Below are 18,156 nucleotides of genomic sequence, written 5' to 3'. Positions count from 1 at the left end.
TATGCTGTGGGACTGTTCAATAGCCAGGCAGCTGTGGAAACAGGTGGACACGAGCAAAAATAATTCTTGGCTTCAGCAACCAAACCTCATCTGAAAATTATATGCTAGGTTATTACTCACTACACTGGGATTAACTCCATCACAAAGATTTTGGTTCTCGTGAGCCGCAGTGTTTACCAAGATCATGATTTTATTAAAATGAAGGACTAGGCTTATGCCTGGAAGAGAGCAGTGGTATTCAGACCTGTCACAGTTAGCAGAGAGAGAAAGGAAATAGCTTATTAATATAAAGAGCAATTATATGAATTTGAATAAATTTTGACCCCATTTTGTGATTGCTCAAATAATGCCAGACTTTCATTCCACCTGACCTTTCCCTCCCACTTCCCAACCCCTCCACCCGTTTTTGCCTTTTTTTGTGTCTTGTTTATTATTATGGTTATTCTCACCCTAACATGTTAGGTTCATGTAATATTGTCTGATTTTTGTATTGTCTGGTCTTGCAGCTTTGACAAGTTTGTAAAGCTGCATAATTTTATTGTATATCCTGTTAAATGTGGGGTATTTGACAAAGCTGTAATTTATTTACCTCTTTATTTTTTATGACAATTAAAAAATTGAATCACAAAAGCAAAAGTATGTAGTGATCCATTGATGGTGACAGAGTAAAAGATACAGAATCATATTCACCTTGGGGATGTAAACACCATTAATTTGGATTGTGTTAAATCATCGATGGGATCTGACCATTAAGAAGGTCTCACAAAACTATCATCTCACCAGAATCTGTTTAAATCCATAAGGAAGATAATTTAGCCACTAAATATCCTGCCTTATGCCCAGTCTCACTGGTGAATGACCTGGATCTCTTCTATCCCACCATGGCTATCAGTTCAGCAATGAAGCTCTTCTTTAATTAATCTATTTGGATCTACATGCAGAAGATCAGTGTTTGGTGCTGTTGTCTAAGAACTGGTGGAAATTGTTTTTGCCTGACAAAAATTTCACACTGGAAAATTTGGCGTCATCAAAATCAAAATGTTCTACTGGAAAACACTGATTTTTGACAAAAAATTGATTTTTTTTCTGCCAGAAAATCTGAAATGAAAGATTTTGTTTGGAATCAACATTCTGAAGACTGAAAAGATTATGGGACAAAGTTAGAGGAGTATAAAACATAAGCACAGTGAAGGCAGAGACTGAAAAAAGAGCAGACTACATTAAAATAACTGCTTTTCCCCTCCCTCCCCTTTTTTTTAAAGTACCAAATTGAGGTGTGGTCATCTATCAAGAGAGCTATTAGGTGGCAACTTATCAATAACAGAGGTCACTGCTAAAATACTGCATGATTAATTTGCCTTACTGTCCTAGAGGATGGGGGAAAGATGCCAGGGAGGAAGGAAAAAATACCGAAGGAAATGGGAAGGCAGTCACTATAGGAGATTAAGAAATCGTGTAGTATATTCTGATTGTGGAGGCTTGCAATGGGGTGTATTAACCCCATCATCACTGGTGCAGGGTTTAAGAGCTGCTGTTGTCAAGTCTGACCCCACCACTGTGGTCCTATCAGTCACATCAGGGGTGGAATAAAGGCTTAAAAGCAGGAAGTTTGAGCTGCTGAGCAGCTCTGGGAGAGAGCAGACAGTGGTTCTACAGCTTCTATGAGAGATTCCTGAAGCCTCCAGGGGAACTACCCTCAGGAAGACCAGTAACTGATCCCCTACCCACAATTAGACAACAGACAGATATACCAACCAGGTAAGATGGGTTCAACAAGCCCCAAGGTGAGCCATTCAGCAGTTGGCACTGCTAGCCTCTACTTCTTTGGGGTTAGGGAATCTGAGACTGTACTACAGGGATTAGGTGAGTGTGAGCTGGGAGCCAGAACCCCTTCAAACACAGTTGGACTATGGCTCAATTTTATATCAGAGATGGCTGCTTAAACAGATGTGGGTGCCCTAAGGATTTGCAGTGTGCAGACAGTAGGAGGCTTCCAGGAGCAGCCTGAGAATTGAAAGAAGGCTTTGTCCCAGATTAGTAAGGGTGTGGTGCTGTGAGTAGGGGATATTTATCCTTATAGTTCTTGGGCCTTCATTAACTTATCTTGTTTACACACTGGTATTGGCACTGATCTTTGAACTCACACGCAATCCAAAAACAGGACTTGAAAATTCCCCACGAATTTGGAGTTGCACTGTTGTGGCCCCCTCAAAGTGTCTGACACATGTAATCTGCATATTTCCATAAAATTTACTTCAGAAGTGTAATGTATTGTATTTCTTTTACCAATAGGGACTCTGATGACAGAACAGAGCCACATTAGGAAGTTGTGCTTACCATGCAAAGTGTGTTGTTTTTTTTTCTGTCAAACTTCAAAGTACTGTTCTCATCACCAAAGAAAGAGGGCTAAAAATACTGACTCCGAGCCAATAAACACCACTTCATATTGTGATATAGCTTTCTGGGAAAAACAGAATCCTTTGAAGCATTTCCAACAAGCCCTTGGAGACGCAAACTTATTTTCAAATGCATGATTCTAGGTTAAAGAACTATGTCCCCCACTTGTCTACAAAGCAGCCCAACAGCTATTATGAGCCATTTGTCCCCTTTGGACAGTCAGGTTACATTTGGATCTGTTGCACTAAGACACCTTGTGTCTATGCTGAATTCCTCTAATAAAATCTCATCAGAGATCTGCGACTGGCAAGGCTGAAAGCTTCACCAGCCTGAAGAGCAGCAGATGATTAGTCTCATTTCTGTTCTGCTGGCTTTGTTTTCTTAACTGTAAAATAGGGAAAAAAATTTTTTTAGCAACAGTATCTAGCCTGGGAAAGTTCCACTTTATACATGAATAATAAAAATACATAGTACTAGTCAGTTGTTAACAGCTGAAGAACTACTTCTTCCACAAAGTGAAGACAGAACACAGAAATGCATGTAACCAGCCTGTGATCAAGTCAAATTCACTAAAAGACCAAAATAAAGTTTGCAGTCTGAGGTGTGTGTGTGTGTTTATGTCTCTCTCTGTCTCTGCCATGTAAATTGCCCTTTTATTTCCTGGAGCAACTACATGGGAAATTGCATGGGCCTGAGCAGAGGAGCATGTGGAGAGATATGAAGAGTATCATAAAGTTAGAGTGACCATATTTCCCTATGTTGAATATGGGACACCTGGTAAAATTACTCGTATTCAAGCATCAGTCGTATAAACGTTCAAATTAACATCAAGTTGACTGAGCCCCTGTTAAAAAGAAAGACTGTATAGTTGGATTCTTTTTATTTACTTTCTTATCTTTAAGGCTTTAGGGGGTCACACAAAGAGTGGTGACACACACACACCCCCTACCTCCCAGGGCCGTCCCCAGACATTTGGGTATCCTACGCAGTCACCCAGGCCTCCCCTCTGAGCCACCACCTGGGTCTGGGAGGCAGGAGCTGTGGGGGGACCATTTTGGTGGCCTCACAGGCCCAGAGTGGCCTGGGTATTAGCAGGGGGCCAGGAGCAGCCCCCTCTGCTTCCCTCGCCCTGGCTCCAGCCATGTCACTCGGGGGAGGGGGCTTGGTGGCAGCGAAGGGATTTCCCTCCCCCACACCACTCACTGGCAGTGGTGGGAAGCAGAGCAGCCCGGCCCCAGCCCGCTCTACTCTGCCAGCTCCCAGCCGCGGCGCTCTGCTTCCTGCCACTGGTGAGTGTGGGGGGCGTCCTTTCTCCAACCCCTGCCCCAGCGACATGGCTGGGGCTGGGGCTGGGACAAGGGAAGTGGAGGGGGCTGAGGCCACGTTGCTCCGCTTCCTGACGCCGGTGAGTGCAGGGGGCAATCCTTTCCCCACACTCACCGGCAGCGGGAAGTGGAGCACCGTGGCTGGGAGCTGGCGGAGTTGAGCAGGCGGGGGCGGGTTGCTCTGCTTACTGCTGCTGCCAGTGAGTGCGGGGTCGCTGGGGGAAGAGGTGGAATGGGGGTGGCCCAGGAGCAGAGCAGGGGGGAAGGGTAAGAGGCAGGGTGGAGGGAGTTGTCTGAGACCACCCCCCACAGAGACGGCCCTGTCCCTTGCTGTGGGCGCAGCCCACGCGGGGAGTGGGGGCGAGGGATAGGGCTGGTCGCCGGGGCTGGTGCTGCCACATATGCAGCACGCAGCTGCCTAGGGCACCATGACATTTGGGGCAATTTGGTGCCCCACATTTTATGGTGCCCTACGCAGATGCATATGCTGCGTATGCCTAGGGACAGCCCTGCTACCCTCCATCACACACACACAGGGGGAGAGGGGATACACACACACACTCCTGTACACCTCTCTCACACAGGGGCAGTAACCCATTGACCCTGGGACAGACCTGCCTCTCTTGGTACCTGGCACCGCGTATTCCTGAAGCAACACATTGAGGGAAGGGGACATGCAGAGCCACGTGTCTCCTCTCCCCATATTTCTGCCAGGATTCACACCAGAATGTGGCCAGCAGCAGCCTTTCAGCACTGTGCAGGAGGGAAGGGACAGGAGCTGCTTCCAGCTGCAGGGGGAAGGGGAGGGATGACCGGGCCATGTCTTTACAGAGCTCATCTCTTCTCTCCCTCCCCGCCCCCCTTTTGGCTGGAAGCAGCTTGTCCATTCCTGTCCACATGGTGTCAAAAGGCAGCTACCACCTCCAGGCTGCTTCTGGCCACAGACATAACCCAGCTGCCTCCTGTGTCCCCCAGCTACAGCGCGGGCAGGAAGAGGTTAAGCCCTAAGGTTGCATTGTGCACCAGGGCCCAGGGAACCTGACTGCAGGTGCTTCAACAACCGAGCCGGGCCAAAGAGGTGACTCAGCAGATGAGGGTGTCTGGGGATGGAGCAGCCTTGGGTTCCCTGGGGGCAGGACCCAGGGCAGGGGGAGGGGGATGCGGGTAAAGAGGGTGCTAAGCCTCTACTCTGTGGGCTGCTGTGGAGCCTGCAGGTTGGGACATGAACAGACTTGAAATTGCTTCCCCTGGCCCGCCACTCCAGAGCTTAGCTGAGGGGTGGAGACACTTCCTGTGCCAGCGCTGTGTGTGGCTTTGACACATGCAGGGCTTGGCTTCTCCTGGCCAGTGCCTGGGGCCGGAGGGTCTTGGGCCTTCCCGGGGTGCCAGCTGAGCCAGAGGTGGTGAGGGAAGGAAGGAGCTTGCCAGCCAGGCTGTTGGTGAGCTGAGCGCTCTGACCAGGGGCTGGTTCTCCATACAGTGCTGGGAGTGGGATGCGCCCCACCAGAGGGGATATGGAGGAGCTGGGGGAGGGGACAAAGGGGCAAAGCAGGGAGAGGACAGCGAGAGGGGGAGCACATAAAGGGCCAATGGCTGGGCAGCAGAGGCGACATGTAACTGGCCGCCACCTCATGCCTGCCCAAACTCATCAGCCACTGCAGCTCGCACCCAACGCTGGCTGGAAATGGGATGGGGGGTTGGGGCCATGCTGGCCGAGAGCCAGCAGTCAGCAGGGGCTGTGCTGACCGACCAGCAGGGGGAGCAGCTGGCCCCGCACGCTGCATCTTTGCCCTGCCACAAGCCTTGCACACCCAGCCGCCTTGTCAGCCTGTGGACTTGCCCACTCACCACTGGTGGGCAGGTGACTGGTGAGCATGAATCCAGCCAGCAGCAGCACCCACCAGTACTGATGAGGGAGACAGAAAATACAGGACAATTTGCCCATTTTTAAGAAAAAGTTGGGATACATGCAGGAGGGCTTAAATACGAGACTGTCCCTTTAAAAATGGGATGTTTGGTCACCCTACATAAAGTTGAACTTTATTAATAATATTTTTATTGGTTAATAGTAATTTGTATTGCAGTGTACCAATCCAGTTTGAGATCCCATTGTGCTAGGTGCTGTATGCACAGACAGTAAGAGACTGTCCCTGTTCTGGTAAGTTTGCATGTCTTGGATGCAGAGAGGAGTTATTCCTGTTTTACTGGTGGTGAACCAAAGCACCAAGGGATTTGATGACTTGCCCAAGGTCACACAGATACTTTGGCAGAGCTGAGAACTGAAGTCAGAGTTCAGGTACCCCTCCAATGCCATAATCACAAGATCAAAGCATGTTATTTTAGTAATGAAACATCATTAGGAAACTGTTCTTCTAATGAAATCAGGAACCAGTCTGCAAACATGAGAAACCATTCTAGGCTTTATGCTATTGCTGTTGATTTTATATGGAAGATGCTCAGATACTGTGGTGATGGGCAGCAGCATAATACCTAAAACAGCTTAGATATTCACAGAAGGGGAAAGAAAATGCAGGGATTGGAGTCTGGCCTTGTTATCTTAAAGTTCTCACCATTTTATTTCATCCATTTGGACCACTTAATAATTCTCACTTTCACTTTTTGTCTTAATTTCTTTTTATCCCCGAATGTGCCAGAAGTAAGAGAAGCCAAATCTAAAGATTCTGTTAGGAAACTTCAATAATAGGAATCAAGTTTAGGGCATGTGCTGTCATATATATTGCTGCTGACAAATAGTGGGCTATCAGTTATGTAGCTACAAGAACTAAAATGTTAACACAATGTCAAATGTCCTTTAAAAAAGAGCTGGCTAATTCACAACAGACATGCTGCACAAGGACAATCAAGCAGAAGCCAGGTTTTGTAAGAGTTCTGGAAATTATCTGAATTGCTGACTAGGGTCCTAATCTCGCCCAGTGAAGTCCAGGTGTTTATAAACATGGACTCAGATTAGCCTGTAGTTTAGGGTCATCTACCTCCTACAGTGGAGTGGAGAGGTCTAAATTCCCTTTATAATGATAGCCAGTGGCTGGGGATGTGAAAGGACTTCTTATTGCCCTCAAGTCACAGCAGAATTCCTAGTGATTTTCATACAGAAGGTTTTTCACAAAGATTAAAGATAGAATAGGGCTTCTATAGTAATTAAACATTTAGTTCATATAATTATTTGTTTAGTACCTTATCACATTCAGCATCACTCAGTAGGAAAATAGGCTTCTGTTTGTCCATTTTCTTCCTTTCCCATGTGTTTGTGTATCTCCTGTATTTTGTCCTCTACATTTGTTTCCATACAGTAATGCCCAATTCTCACCTCTCTGTGTCTGTCAGGGTACGTCTACACTACAGGATTATTCCGATTTTACATAAACCTGTTTTGTAAAACATATTGTATAAAGTTGAGTGCACTCAGCCACACTAAGCACATTAATTCGGCGGTGTGCGTCCATGGTCCAAGGCTAGCGTCGATTTCTGGAGCGTTGCACTGTGGGTAGCTATTCCATAGCTATCCCATAGTTCCCACAGTCTACCCCGCCCCTTGGAATTCTGGGTTGAGATCCCAGTGCCTGATGGGGCAAAAATCATTGTCGCAGGTGGTTCTGGGTAAATGTCATCACTCATTCCTTCCTCCGGGAAAGCAACGGCAGACAATCATTTCGCGCACTTTTTCCCTGGATTGCCCTGGCAGACGCCATATCATGGCAACCATGGAGCCTGTTTTGCCTTTTGACACTGTCACTATATGTGTACTGAATGTCGCTGACAGAGGCGGTACTGCAGCGCTACACAGCAGCTTTCATTTGCTTTTGCATGATAGCAGAGACGGTTATCAGCCATTCTGTACCATCTGCTGCCATTGTAAATTGGCAATGAGATGACGGTTATTAGTCGTTCCGTACCGTCTGCTGCTGTCATGGGTCCCCCTGGCTGAGGTCGGCCGGGGGCGCAAAGACAAAAATGGGAATGACTCCCCGAGTCAATCCCTCCTTTATGGTATCTAAAAATAGAGTCAGTCCTGCTAGAATATGGGGCAAGTGTACTAGAGAACCAGTGTATCAGAGAACCAGAGAGCACAGCTGCTCTGTGTCAGAAATGATGAGCTGTATGCCATTCACGGGGGGTGCCCCTGCAACAACCCCACCTGTTGATTCCCTCCTCCCCCAGCCTTCCTGCGCTACCGTTGCAGTGTCCCCCCCATTTGTGTCATGAAGTAATAAAGAATGCAGGAATAAGAAACAGTGACTTGTTAGTGAGATAAAATGAGGGTGAGGCAGCCTCCGGCTGCTATGATAGTCCAGACAGGACATTAAGCGGTGTAGGGAAGAGGAGCCCAGCATCCCGCTGCTATGATAGTCCAGGCAGTACAGAATCTTTTCTTTACACATGAAAGGGACGGGGCTGATGGAGCTCAGCCCCCAGTTGCTATGAAGAGGACGGTTACCAGCCGTTCTGTACCATCTACTGGGAATGACCGGGAATCATTCCAATTTTTACCCAGGTGCCCCCGGCCAGCCTCACCTGAGGCTAGCCAGGAGCACTCACGGGCTGATGATGACAACGGATAGCAGTCATATTGCACCATCTGCCACTGGGAAGGGAAGGGGAGCGGATACTGCTCTTCATTGCCGCAGCATCGCGTCTACCAGCAGCATTCAGTAGACATAGGGTGACATTGAAAAATGTCAAGAAACGATTTTTTTCCCTTTTCTTTCACGTGGGGGGGGGGAGGGAGTAAATTGACGAGCTATACCCTGAACCACGCCGGACAATGTGTTTGAACCTACAGGCATTGGGAGCTCAGCCAAGAATGCAAATACTTTTCGGAGACTGCTGTGGACTGTGGGATAGCTGGAGTCCTCAGTACCCCCTCCCTCCCTCCATGAGCGTCCATTTGACTCTTTGGCTTTCCGTTACGCTTGTCACGCAGCACTGTGTAGCCTGGAGATTTTTTTCAAACGCTTGGGCATTTCATCTTCTGTAACAGAGCTCTGATAGAACAGATTTGTTTCCCCATACAGCAATCAGATCCAGTATCTCCCGCACGGTCCATGCTGGAGCTCTTTTTGGATTTGGGACTGCATTGCCACCTGTGCTGATCAGAGCTCCACGCTGGGCAAATAGGAAATGAAATTCAAAAGTTTGCGAGGCTTTTCCTGTCTACCTGGCCACTGCATCCGAGTTCAGATTGCTGTCCAGAGTGGTCACAGTGGTGCACTGTGGGATACCGCCCGGAGGCCAATACCGTTGATTTGCGGCCACACTAACCCTAATCCGATATGGTAATACCGATTTTAGCACTACTCCTCTCGTTGGGGAGGAGTACAGAAACCGATTTAAAGAGCCCTTTATATCGATATAAAGGGCCTCATAGTGTGGATGGGTGCGGCGTTAAATCGGTTTAACGCTGCTAAAATTGGTTTAAACGCGTAGTGTAGACCAGTCTAATCTCCTACCCTTTCCCATCCACTAAAATGATCAACAATTTAATAGGTGGCTAAACTGTCATCAGTGGGCTCAAAAATAAAGATCCCAATGAGATTAATAGTAGGCAGGGGAGTTCCCACCTCTGAGTTATTGTTCCTGGCTAGCTGTAGACTTGATAAAGCAACATTGTATTAATTTACATTAGGTTCACAACTATGAGGGCTAGAAACTCACTTCTTCTAAAATGGATGCTTAAATAATGCACAATCCAAACACCATTTAGGCAAGATATATATCTATATGACTATATTCAGCCCAGAGACTAGGTGTTTGGTAGCTCTAATTACTATTACATGTGATAATAACTGGGAGTTATAGGGTAATTTAAGATTATCTGTACAGAAATCCGTTTAGTGTATATAGAACCCATTGTGTCACTAAAACTTTGCAATATGAAGATATGTCTAACATAATATCGTCCCTTACTTGTTGCTTGTTCCCCTTCCTCCAAACTTCTGTCTGTTCTTTTTTTAGAATGTGAGTGGTGATGGCAGGGGCTGCATTTTGTAGGTGTATATAGGCAATCACTGCACTGAATACAGGGAGGGGTAGTTCTGAAATCCATTATTTGAGAATACTTTGCTACTATGTCATTACACCTAACATTAGAAATTAGGTTGCTTCTCTGTTTCACGGTATAGGTGTGTTCAAGAGTGATCCTCTAACCTACAGACTGTGGGTTGAGGAGAAGTGGGTGGTTGTGGATGCAGCTCAGTCTACACTTGTAATGCCATTTAAAAAGTCCAACATATGAACCCCTGCAAAAGGACAACAGCACTGGGGAAAATCAAATACATGAGAGACAGAGAATGGCTGGGTGATGAAGGAGGACAGAGGAGGAGGATAAAATGCGGAGGGGGGATAGGATACTCAGGAAGTATAGGTTGAGGGCAGCTTGGATAAGGAAACATTGTCTAGTCCTAGGAAAAGGGACTAGAAAGAAAGTTCTGTAGGTAGTGAGGAACATGCTTGGTAACAAGAGGAGCTTAACTACTTAGATCTAAGATCTGTAATAGGATCATTCTGGGCATGGATTGGTTTCAGTAGGGCTCTGTATGTTATGCCATTGCAAGAATGGGACCTAATTGTGTGACTTTATTTTCCTGAAACCCTTTTTTGCCCTTCCCTCTCCTGTCTCCCCTACCCCACTGTTGGTAACTCTCACTTATTGCATTATGTTTGCCATGAGACTGCCTGCTTTCTGGCAGGGGATGCATTTGTCTATGACTTGTAAGGCATGTAGGCTAAGTGCCAAAAATAAATAATAATTTAAAGTGTTCCCCTTATGACATTAGGTAAGAAGCCCCATGTAATGCCATGCTGCGAGCAGTGCCTCTTAACATCTATGCAATATATTCATAGCAGTTTTCCCATAACCACATTTTTCTTCTCACCAAAGCAAATGAAAACGATGGAGACAATAAATCTCCTTTGGCGAGAGTTGTTACCAGCCCCTAACGCTGCCGCTCAGTCAAAGAGGATGACAACAGAGCCAATCATCTTCTGAAGTCTACAAATCAAATGTGGCTGATTCCTTGCAGTCAGCTACAATATTGTTTCCTTTGCCCTCCTTACCAGCAAGTGGTCGTAGCAAGAATTATTACTGATGGCATGTGACAGGCCTACATCACATTTTGACATTAGCTTTTAGCTACTGGTTTTTTATAGCTGCCGATGTGTTCAGTCAAATACCTGTCTGTCATAACAATCAGACAGGTCTTAATGTCTCTGCATTATGAAAGAGGACCTTGGCTTCTTTCCAATGCTTTATTATAGTCCCAGTATAGCATTTTATCACACAGTCCTTACGCATAGCCGTTCCTGCACCACCACAGAAATCTTCCAAGTTGGCAGCTCTAGTGTCTACTGCCATTAATCTTCTCTAGGCTGCAAAGAGTGGGGCAGTGAATGATTTATTGCAATTACCTGTTCTAGTACTCCAGAGTTCAGGTGATTTGAGCTCAGCTGTAGTTACTGGGATGGATTTTATCCCCAAACAGCCAGGGAGTGTAAAATGAGTCTCTGCACATCTGCATTCACTTACCCCTCAAATATTATTCGGTTAAACAGGAAAAAATACACATTTAAATAACAGTGAGGTGATGATACTGATAAGCAAAAGGCTGGAAACTTAGAGTTACCGGTAAGGCTGACACAAAGTCAGAATTAAAGGCTGAAGTCCCATTTCTTTTGTTTATCTTATGAAAGCAATATTTTCCAGGGAGGCTATAAAATTCACATCCTTTACCTGAGACTTCCCAGGCTAGACATTATTTTAATTTTAACTTTAATTCTTGGGATTTATTAATGATTTCTTATTATTTGGGCTGACAGGGGCCTGAAGTGATGTGGGGGAAGCATAAGTTGTGCCAAGTATAAATCAGCATTGATACTTCAGGTCAATTAAGGAGTGATGTTAATGGGTTCTCAGGGAATCCTGCTAAGCCTTTCACTTCTAGAACTATGATGCCTGCAGCACAAGGCTGAGGAGGACATTTAAAACACAGAGAAATGAGGAAACCTTCAAGTCCCACTTACTAAGGAGCTTCCTCACTGGTGGAGGTGGAGCGATTGTGTTTTATATCGGGTAGATAGCTAAATAAGTGATTTCTCTTCTCATTACTGTATAAGTGTTTGGAAACAGCATCTAAATAGGATATCTTCTCTGAAGCTATATTTGTTTCATTTTGGTGGTGAAACTTGAGGGTTTTATGCATCCTGGAGTGTAAACAATGGATAGGCACTCACAGGAGAGAGGAGAGCTGGACTTCCAAAGAGTGTGTGCATGCTGTCGGTTGGGTGCAGCCGTGTGGGCAGGGTAGTGGAGGTGAGGTAGCTTGAAGGATAAGCTTACACCACCTATTTGCCCAGTTGCACAGGAACAGTTTGTGCTTTTGGCAGGTGCAAGCCAAATCCCCAGTGCAGGTGTAGAGATTCTCCAATCAGCCCTGCACTGGCTACTGAATCAGCTGTTCCAGTTCAAAAGAGACATCAGCTGAGGCAGAGAGTGCACACACTTATAAAGGCAGCCAACTAGCCAGCTAGAGGCAAAGGAGCTAGCAAACAGAGGTGAAAACAGCGGTATCTGAGTGGAGAGCTGATGGAGAAGAGAGACAAGCCCCTGTGTCTTAGGGGCAGTGAGTGAGTTCTTCAGAGTATGTATGTTCGTTTGCTTGCTGGTTTGTTTCCAGTTTGTAAAGTCTAGTAGAGGGCAGTGTGTTGTGAGAGGAGCAGAGCCCTTGATCACAGCTGAACCTTAATTAGCAGGGCTTCCTTAATTAGCAGGCCCATAAAGGCAATCAACTGGCCCACCACCAGCACAGGAGCCAGCAAACAGAGCTCAAAACAGGAGAGTGGGAGTTTGGAAGGGAAGTTTCAGGGAGGAGGTGTATGGTGTGTGCTTTTGTTCCTTCACAGGAGCTTAGGAGGGAAGGCTAACTTCAATTGTATTCAAGGGCTTAGGGCAAATTTTGAAAGAAAGTGTAGTTAAAGACATAGAAGTAAATAGTAATTGGGATAAAATAAATACATGGTTTTACAAAATGTAGATCATGCCAGACCAGCCTTTGTTTCTTTGTTTCAACCAACTGGTTTTTTAGACAAAGGAAATGCAGTAGCTCTAATCTACCTGGATTTCAGTCAAGCATTTGCTACAGTAACACATGAGAAATAATTAGTTAAATTGGAGAAGATGGGGATTAATGAGAGAACCAAAAAGAGTGTAAGGAACTGGTTAAAGGGGAAACTACAACAAGGAATGAACTGTCAGGCTGGAGGGAGGTTACTAGTGGAATTCCTCAAGGATCAGTCTTGAGACCAATCTTCTTAACATGTTCACTAATGACCTTGGCACAAAGTGTGAGTGTGGTAATAAAATCTGCAGATGACACAAAGTTGGGAAGTATTGCCAATACAGAGGAGGACTGGAATATCAGACAGAAAATTTGGACAACCTTGAAAAGTGGAGTAATTTTAATAGTGCACAATGCAAGGTTATGCACTGAAGGACTAACAAGAATTTTTGCTGTAAGCTGGAGACAAATCAGTTAGAGGTGAAAGAAGAGGAGAAATACCTGTCTGTATTGGTCGATAACAGGATGACTATGAGCCACCAATGTGATAGGACTGTATTAGCCTTTTGCACAGCCACAAGATGCATCAAGCGATATATTTCCAGTAGAGAGAGAGATTATACAAGGCACTAGTGAGACCTCATTTGGAATGCTGTGTGCAATTCTGGTGTTCCATCTCTAAGAAAAGTGAATACAAACTGGAACAGATGTTATCTGGACACCCTAGTCTTAGTATCCCTTCCCTGCAAGTGTGAAAAACCAGGACAGGGAGCAGGTACAGTTGCATATATAAACAAAGCCCCTAATATTGGGATGGTCCTGATAAGATGATCAGAGGAATGGAGCATCTACCTTATGAGAGGAGACTTACAGAACTTGGTTTGTTTAGCCTAACAAAATGAAGGCTGAGGGGAAATACAAGTGATGTATTCATAAAAAGCAGAGGGATAAACACCAGGGGGAGAGAGCTGTTGCTTAAGTTAAGGGCAAGAAGAAATGGGTATAAACTGGCAATCAATAAGTTTTTAAGTTTGACAATAGATGAAGGTTTCTCACCATCAGAGGAGTGAAGTTCTGGAACTGCCTTCCAAGGGGATGGGGGGGAGGGGGTTGCAAAAAATGTAACTTGTTAAGAGTGAGCTTGATAAGTTTATGGAGGAGATTCTGTAATTGCCTATGATGGCATATGGCCTATCTGTGACTGGTATTAGCAAACATCTCCAATGGCTGGAGATGGGACACTATATGGAGAGCGCTCTGAGTTACTACAGAGAATTCTTTCCCCAGGTGTTTGGCTTGTGGGTCTTGCCCACATGCTCAGGGTCTAACTGGTAGCCATATTTGGAGTTGGGAAGGCATTTCCCCCAGGTCAGATTGGCAGGGACCCTGGGGTTTTCCTCCTCTATGGTGTGGGGCAGGGGTCTTGAACAAGAGTAAATGGTGGATTCTGTAGCCTGAACAGAATTCCAGGTTTTTTTCCTAGGCACCTACTTTAAGTTAATTGAGAAGATGGAATGGTGTGAAATACACACAAACTTAAATACAGACAACTGTAATTGATGTCATAGGAAAGGATTAATATACACAGACATAAGAATAAGATACAGTAAAATGGTTTCCTGCATTATTCATACTCACCTTACATTGTGCATACTTACAATTTATGGAGATCATTAGAAACAAAGATCGAAGGGGGTCTCTCAGCAGGGAGGTACTGATTCAGTAAACACCATCTTGGGAACCTGACATACTCGAAGAAATGGGTGTGGTATTATACCCTTCCTTATGATGATACTACAGATCTCTACTATATTTGATCCTTTACCCTGATTATGATCAGGTCAATAGCTGCTTCTAGCCATATGTGGACTTTGGGGTGTCCATAATTAAGCAGCAAAGCATTCACCATATCACTTAACCCTATACATAAATGCAGTTTAACACCTTAGCTATTACATAGCAATTGGATTGCTAAAGCCCCCCCTCCCCAAATGTCCTTCTTACAGTATCCTATGGTGTACTGTACTTGTTTGTGGTTACTTATTTGTGTCTCAGAGTGAGAGTGCAAAATATCTGACCTTGGGTTATCTCCTTAGACCTATGCTATTCATCTAAATCACAGCCTTTAGCACAACTCCTCCTACAACACCTCGTACTAATCAACAGGTCTTTAATCATAACAAGCCTAATAACCCAGTTATTTGTTCAAGGACGTGCTCTTTAACTTTCATAATTTCCATTAAACATGTAGCAAAGGAATTGGATGCTATCCAAAACTATAAACCCTCCAAGATCTGGTCGGGGTCAACAGTCAATAATTAGCTGCAACTTGAAGTCTTTAAATCAAGATTTGAGGACTTCAGTAACCCAGCCAGAGGTTACAGGCCTATTACAGGAGAGGATGGATGAAATTCTGTGACCTACAACGTGCAGGAGGTCAGGCTAGATTGGGATTTTCCTTTCTGGCCTTAAAGACTGAGTCTATAACACTGGCCTTGCATTCAAGAGGAAGATTATGGGGTTTGGTGGCTGTGTAGCCATGGGGCTAGCTTATCTTTATTATATTCAGCAGTAATGAGAAGAACCTACAGTCCTGTATCCTGTAAGACATTTGCTTCAGCATGTTAGCATAAGGCTTGAGGCCTATGAACGTGAACAGATAAATGGCACCATAGAAACCCCAAATATTGGGAAGCTCAAAAAATGTTTAAGGGGAATTTCTGACCATAGGAGCGTGAGTCCAACCACAACAGTGTCATGGCAATGAATAGGCGTACATAACAGATACAGGGGTTACAACCGCAGATATCTAACCACAAGAGGGTCATAGCAATGAATTGATGTATATGATAATAAGTTGAACTAATTGATATACTAACCTATAGGAGAAGGACACTCCAACATTGGTAAGGTGAGGAAATATAAATAAGCGGGGGGGGGGGGGGAACCTTACTGAATATGCATCAGACATAGTGATGTCAGCATAACCATGTTATAAAAAGCTGCCTCCCTAAGGGCTGTAGGAGAGAGAGATCTAGCCCTGGGGAGGTGCCAGAATGATGGTCACTGGTGATGGGGGTGGGGGGGAGGAGAGAAGGTGATGGTGATGAAGAAGTTGAAGGCTAACATTTCAGGTTGTTCTGCAAGGAATGGTGAGAGTATGTGGATGAGCAGCTGTACATTTTGTAGTATCTCTACTGACCTTACTGAGTTCTAGTGTTTGTGACTGTGTTAAATGTATTAATAAAATATTTATGAGTTCCTATACTGTGAGTGATGCAACTCTGCACATCAAGGTTTGCAACTATATTGTCATTTTAATAATACTGGGCCTGATCTTGGGACAAGAACCTGTTAACCCTCAAAGTGATAACTGGGAATTCATAAGTAATCATCAATACATAATCTATAGATCGGCCTATAGCTGGATTACTCTCAGGCCTGGCCTACACTACAAGTTTGTATCGAATTTAGCAGTGTTAAACCGAATTAACCCTGCACCCGTCCACACAACAAAGCCCTTTATATCAATATAAAGGGCTCTGTAGAAGATCTGTGGTTGGCGGCCCATACCCCGGTTGGCATGAATGAAATGATGGATGAATCCTAACCGATGAGGGGAGTAGTGCTGAAATCAGTATTGCCATTTCGGATTAGGGTTAGTGTGGTCGCAATTTGACGGTATTGGCCTCTGGGAGCTATCCCACAGTGCACCATTGTGACCGCTCTGGATAGCAATCTGAACTCAGATACACTGGCCAGGTAGACAGGAAAAGCCCTGTGAAATTTTGAACTTCATTTCCTGTTTGCCCAGCGTGGAGCGCTGATCAGCACAGGTGACCATGCAGTCCCAGAATCAAAAAAGAGCTCCAGCCTGGACCGTACGGGAGATACTGAATCTGATCTCTGTATGGGGAGATGAATCTGTTCTATCAGAACTCCGTTCCAAAAGACAAAATGCCAAAGCATTTGAAAAAATCTCTAAGGCTATGATAGACAGAGGCCACAGCAGGGACTCAGCACAGTACTGCATGACAAGCGTAACAGAAAGCCAAAGAATCAAATGGAGGCTCATGGAGGGAGGGAGGGAGGGGGGACTGAGGACTCTAGCTGTCCCGCAGTCTCTGAAAACCATTTGCATTCTTGGATGAGCTCCCAATGCCTGAAGGGTCAAAAACATTGTTGCGGGCGGTTCAGGGTATATGTCGTCAGCCCCCCCCCCCAGCCCCCATGAAAGCAAAGGGAAAAATCGTTTCTTGCCTTTTTTCAATGTCACCGTATGTCTACTGGATGCTGCTGGCAGACGCGGTGCTGCAGCGCTAAACAGCAGCATCTCCTCTCCTTCCCTTCCTGATAGCAGACGGTGCAATAGGAGTGGTATCCGTCATTGTCATCCCGTGAGTGCTCCTGGCTGGCCTCGATGAGGTCGGCTGGGGGCGCCTGGGCAAAAATGGGAATGACTCCCGGTCATTCCCTTCTTTAAGCTTTGTCTCTTGGAGATTCAGTCCTGCCTGGAATATCATAGCAGCTGGAGGCTGCCTCCCCCCGGTTTTATTTCAATAAAGTCAGTGTTGTGTCTTATTCATGCATTCTTTATTACTTCATCACACAAATGGGGGGATAACTGCCATGGTAGCCAAAGAGGGGTGTGGGAGGAGGGAAGCAACGGGTGGGGTTGTTGCAGGGGCACCCGCTAGAATGGCATGCAGCTCATCATTTCTGCGGGATGTCTGGGGCTGTGACCCGGAGCAGCCGTTTGCCTCTCTGGTTCTTTAGTAGGCTGGCCTGATATTCTAGATAGGACTGACTCTACCTTTAGACAAAATCTAAAGAAGGGAATGACCTGGGGAGTCATTCCCATTTTTGTCCATGCGTCTCCGGCCGACCTCACCAAGGCTAGCCAAGAGCACCCATGACAATAGCAGACGGTACAACAGGACTGGTAACCATCTCTGCTAACTTGCAAAGGCAAGGGGATACTGCTGTGTACCATCACAGAACTACGTCTATCAGCAGCATCCAGTAGACATATGATGACAGTGAAAAAAGGCTGAACGGGCTCCATGGTTGCCGTGTTATGGCGTCTGCCAGGGCAATCCAGGGAAAAGGGCGCGAAATGATTGTCTGCCGTTCCTTTCACGGAGGGAGGATTGACTGACGACATTTACCCAGAATCACCCACGACACTTTTTTTCCCCCATCATGCATTGTGATCTCAACCCAGAATTCCAATGGGCGGGAGAGACTGCGGGAACTATGGGATAGTTACCCACAGTGCAATGCTCCGGAAATCGACGCTAGCCTCGGTACATGGACGCACACCGCCGAATGAATGTGCTTAGTGTGGCCGTGTGCACTCGACT

The sequence above is a fragment of the Mauremys reevesii genome, linkage group 2 (genome assembly GCF_016161935.1).
Source record: "Mauremys reevesii isolate NIE-2019 linkage group 2, ASM1616193v1, whole genome shotgun sequence".
Taxonomy (NCBI): domain Eukaryota; kingdom Metazoa; phylum Chordata; order Testudines; family Geoemydidae; genus Mauremys; species Mauremys reevesii.
Note: the sequence above shows the minus strand (reverse complement) of the source record.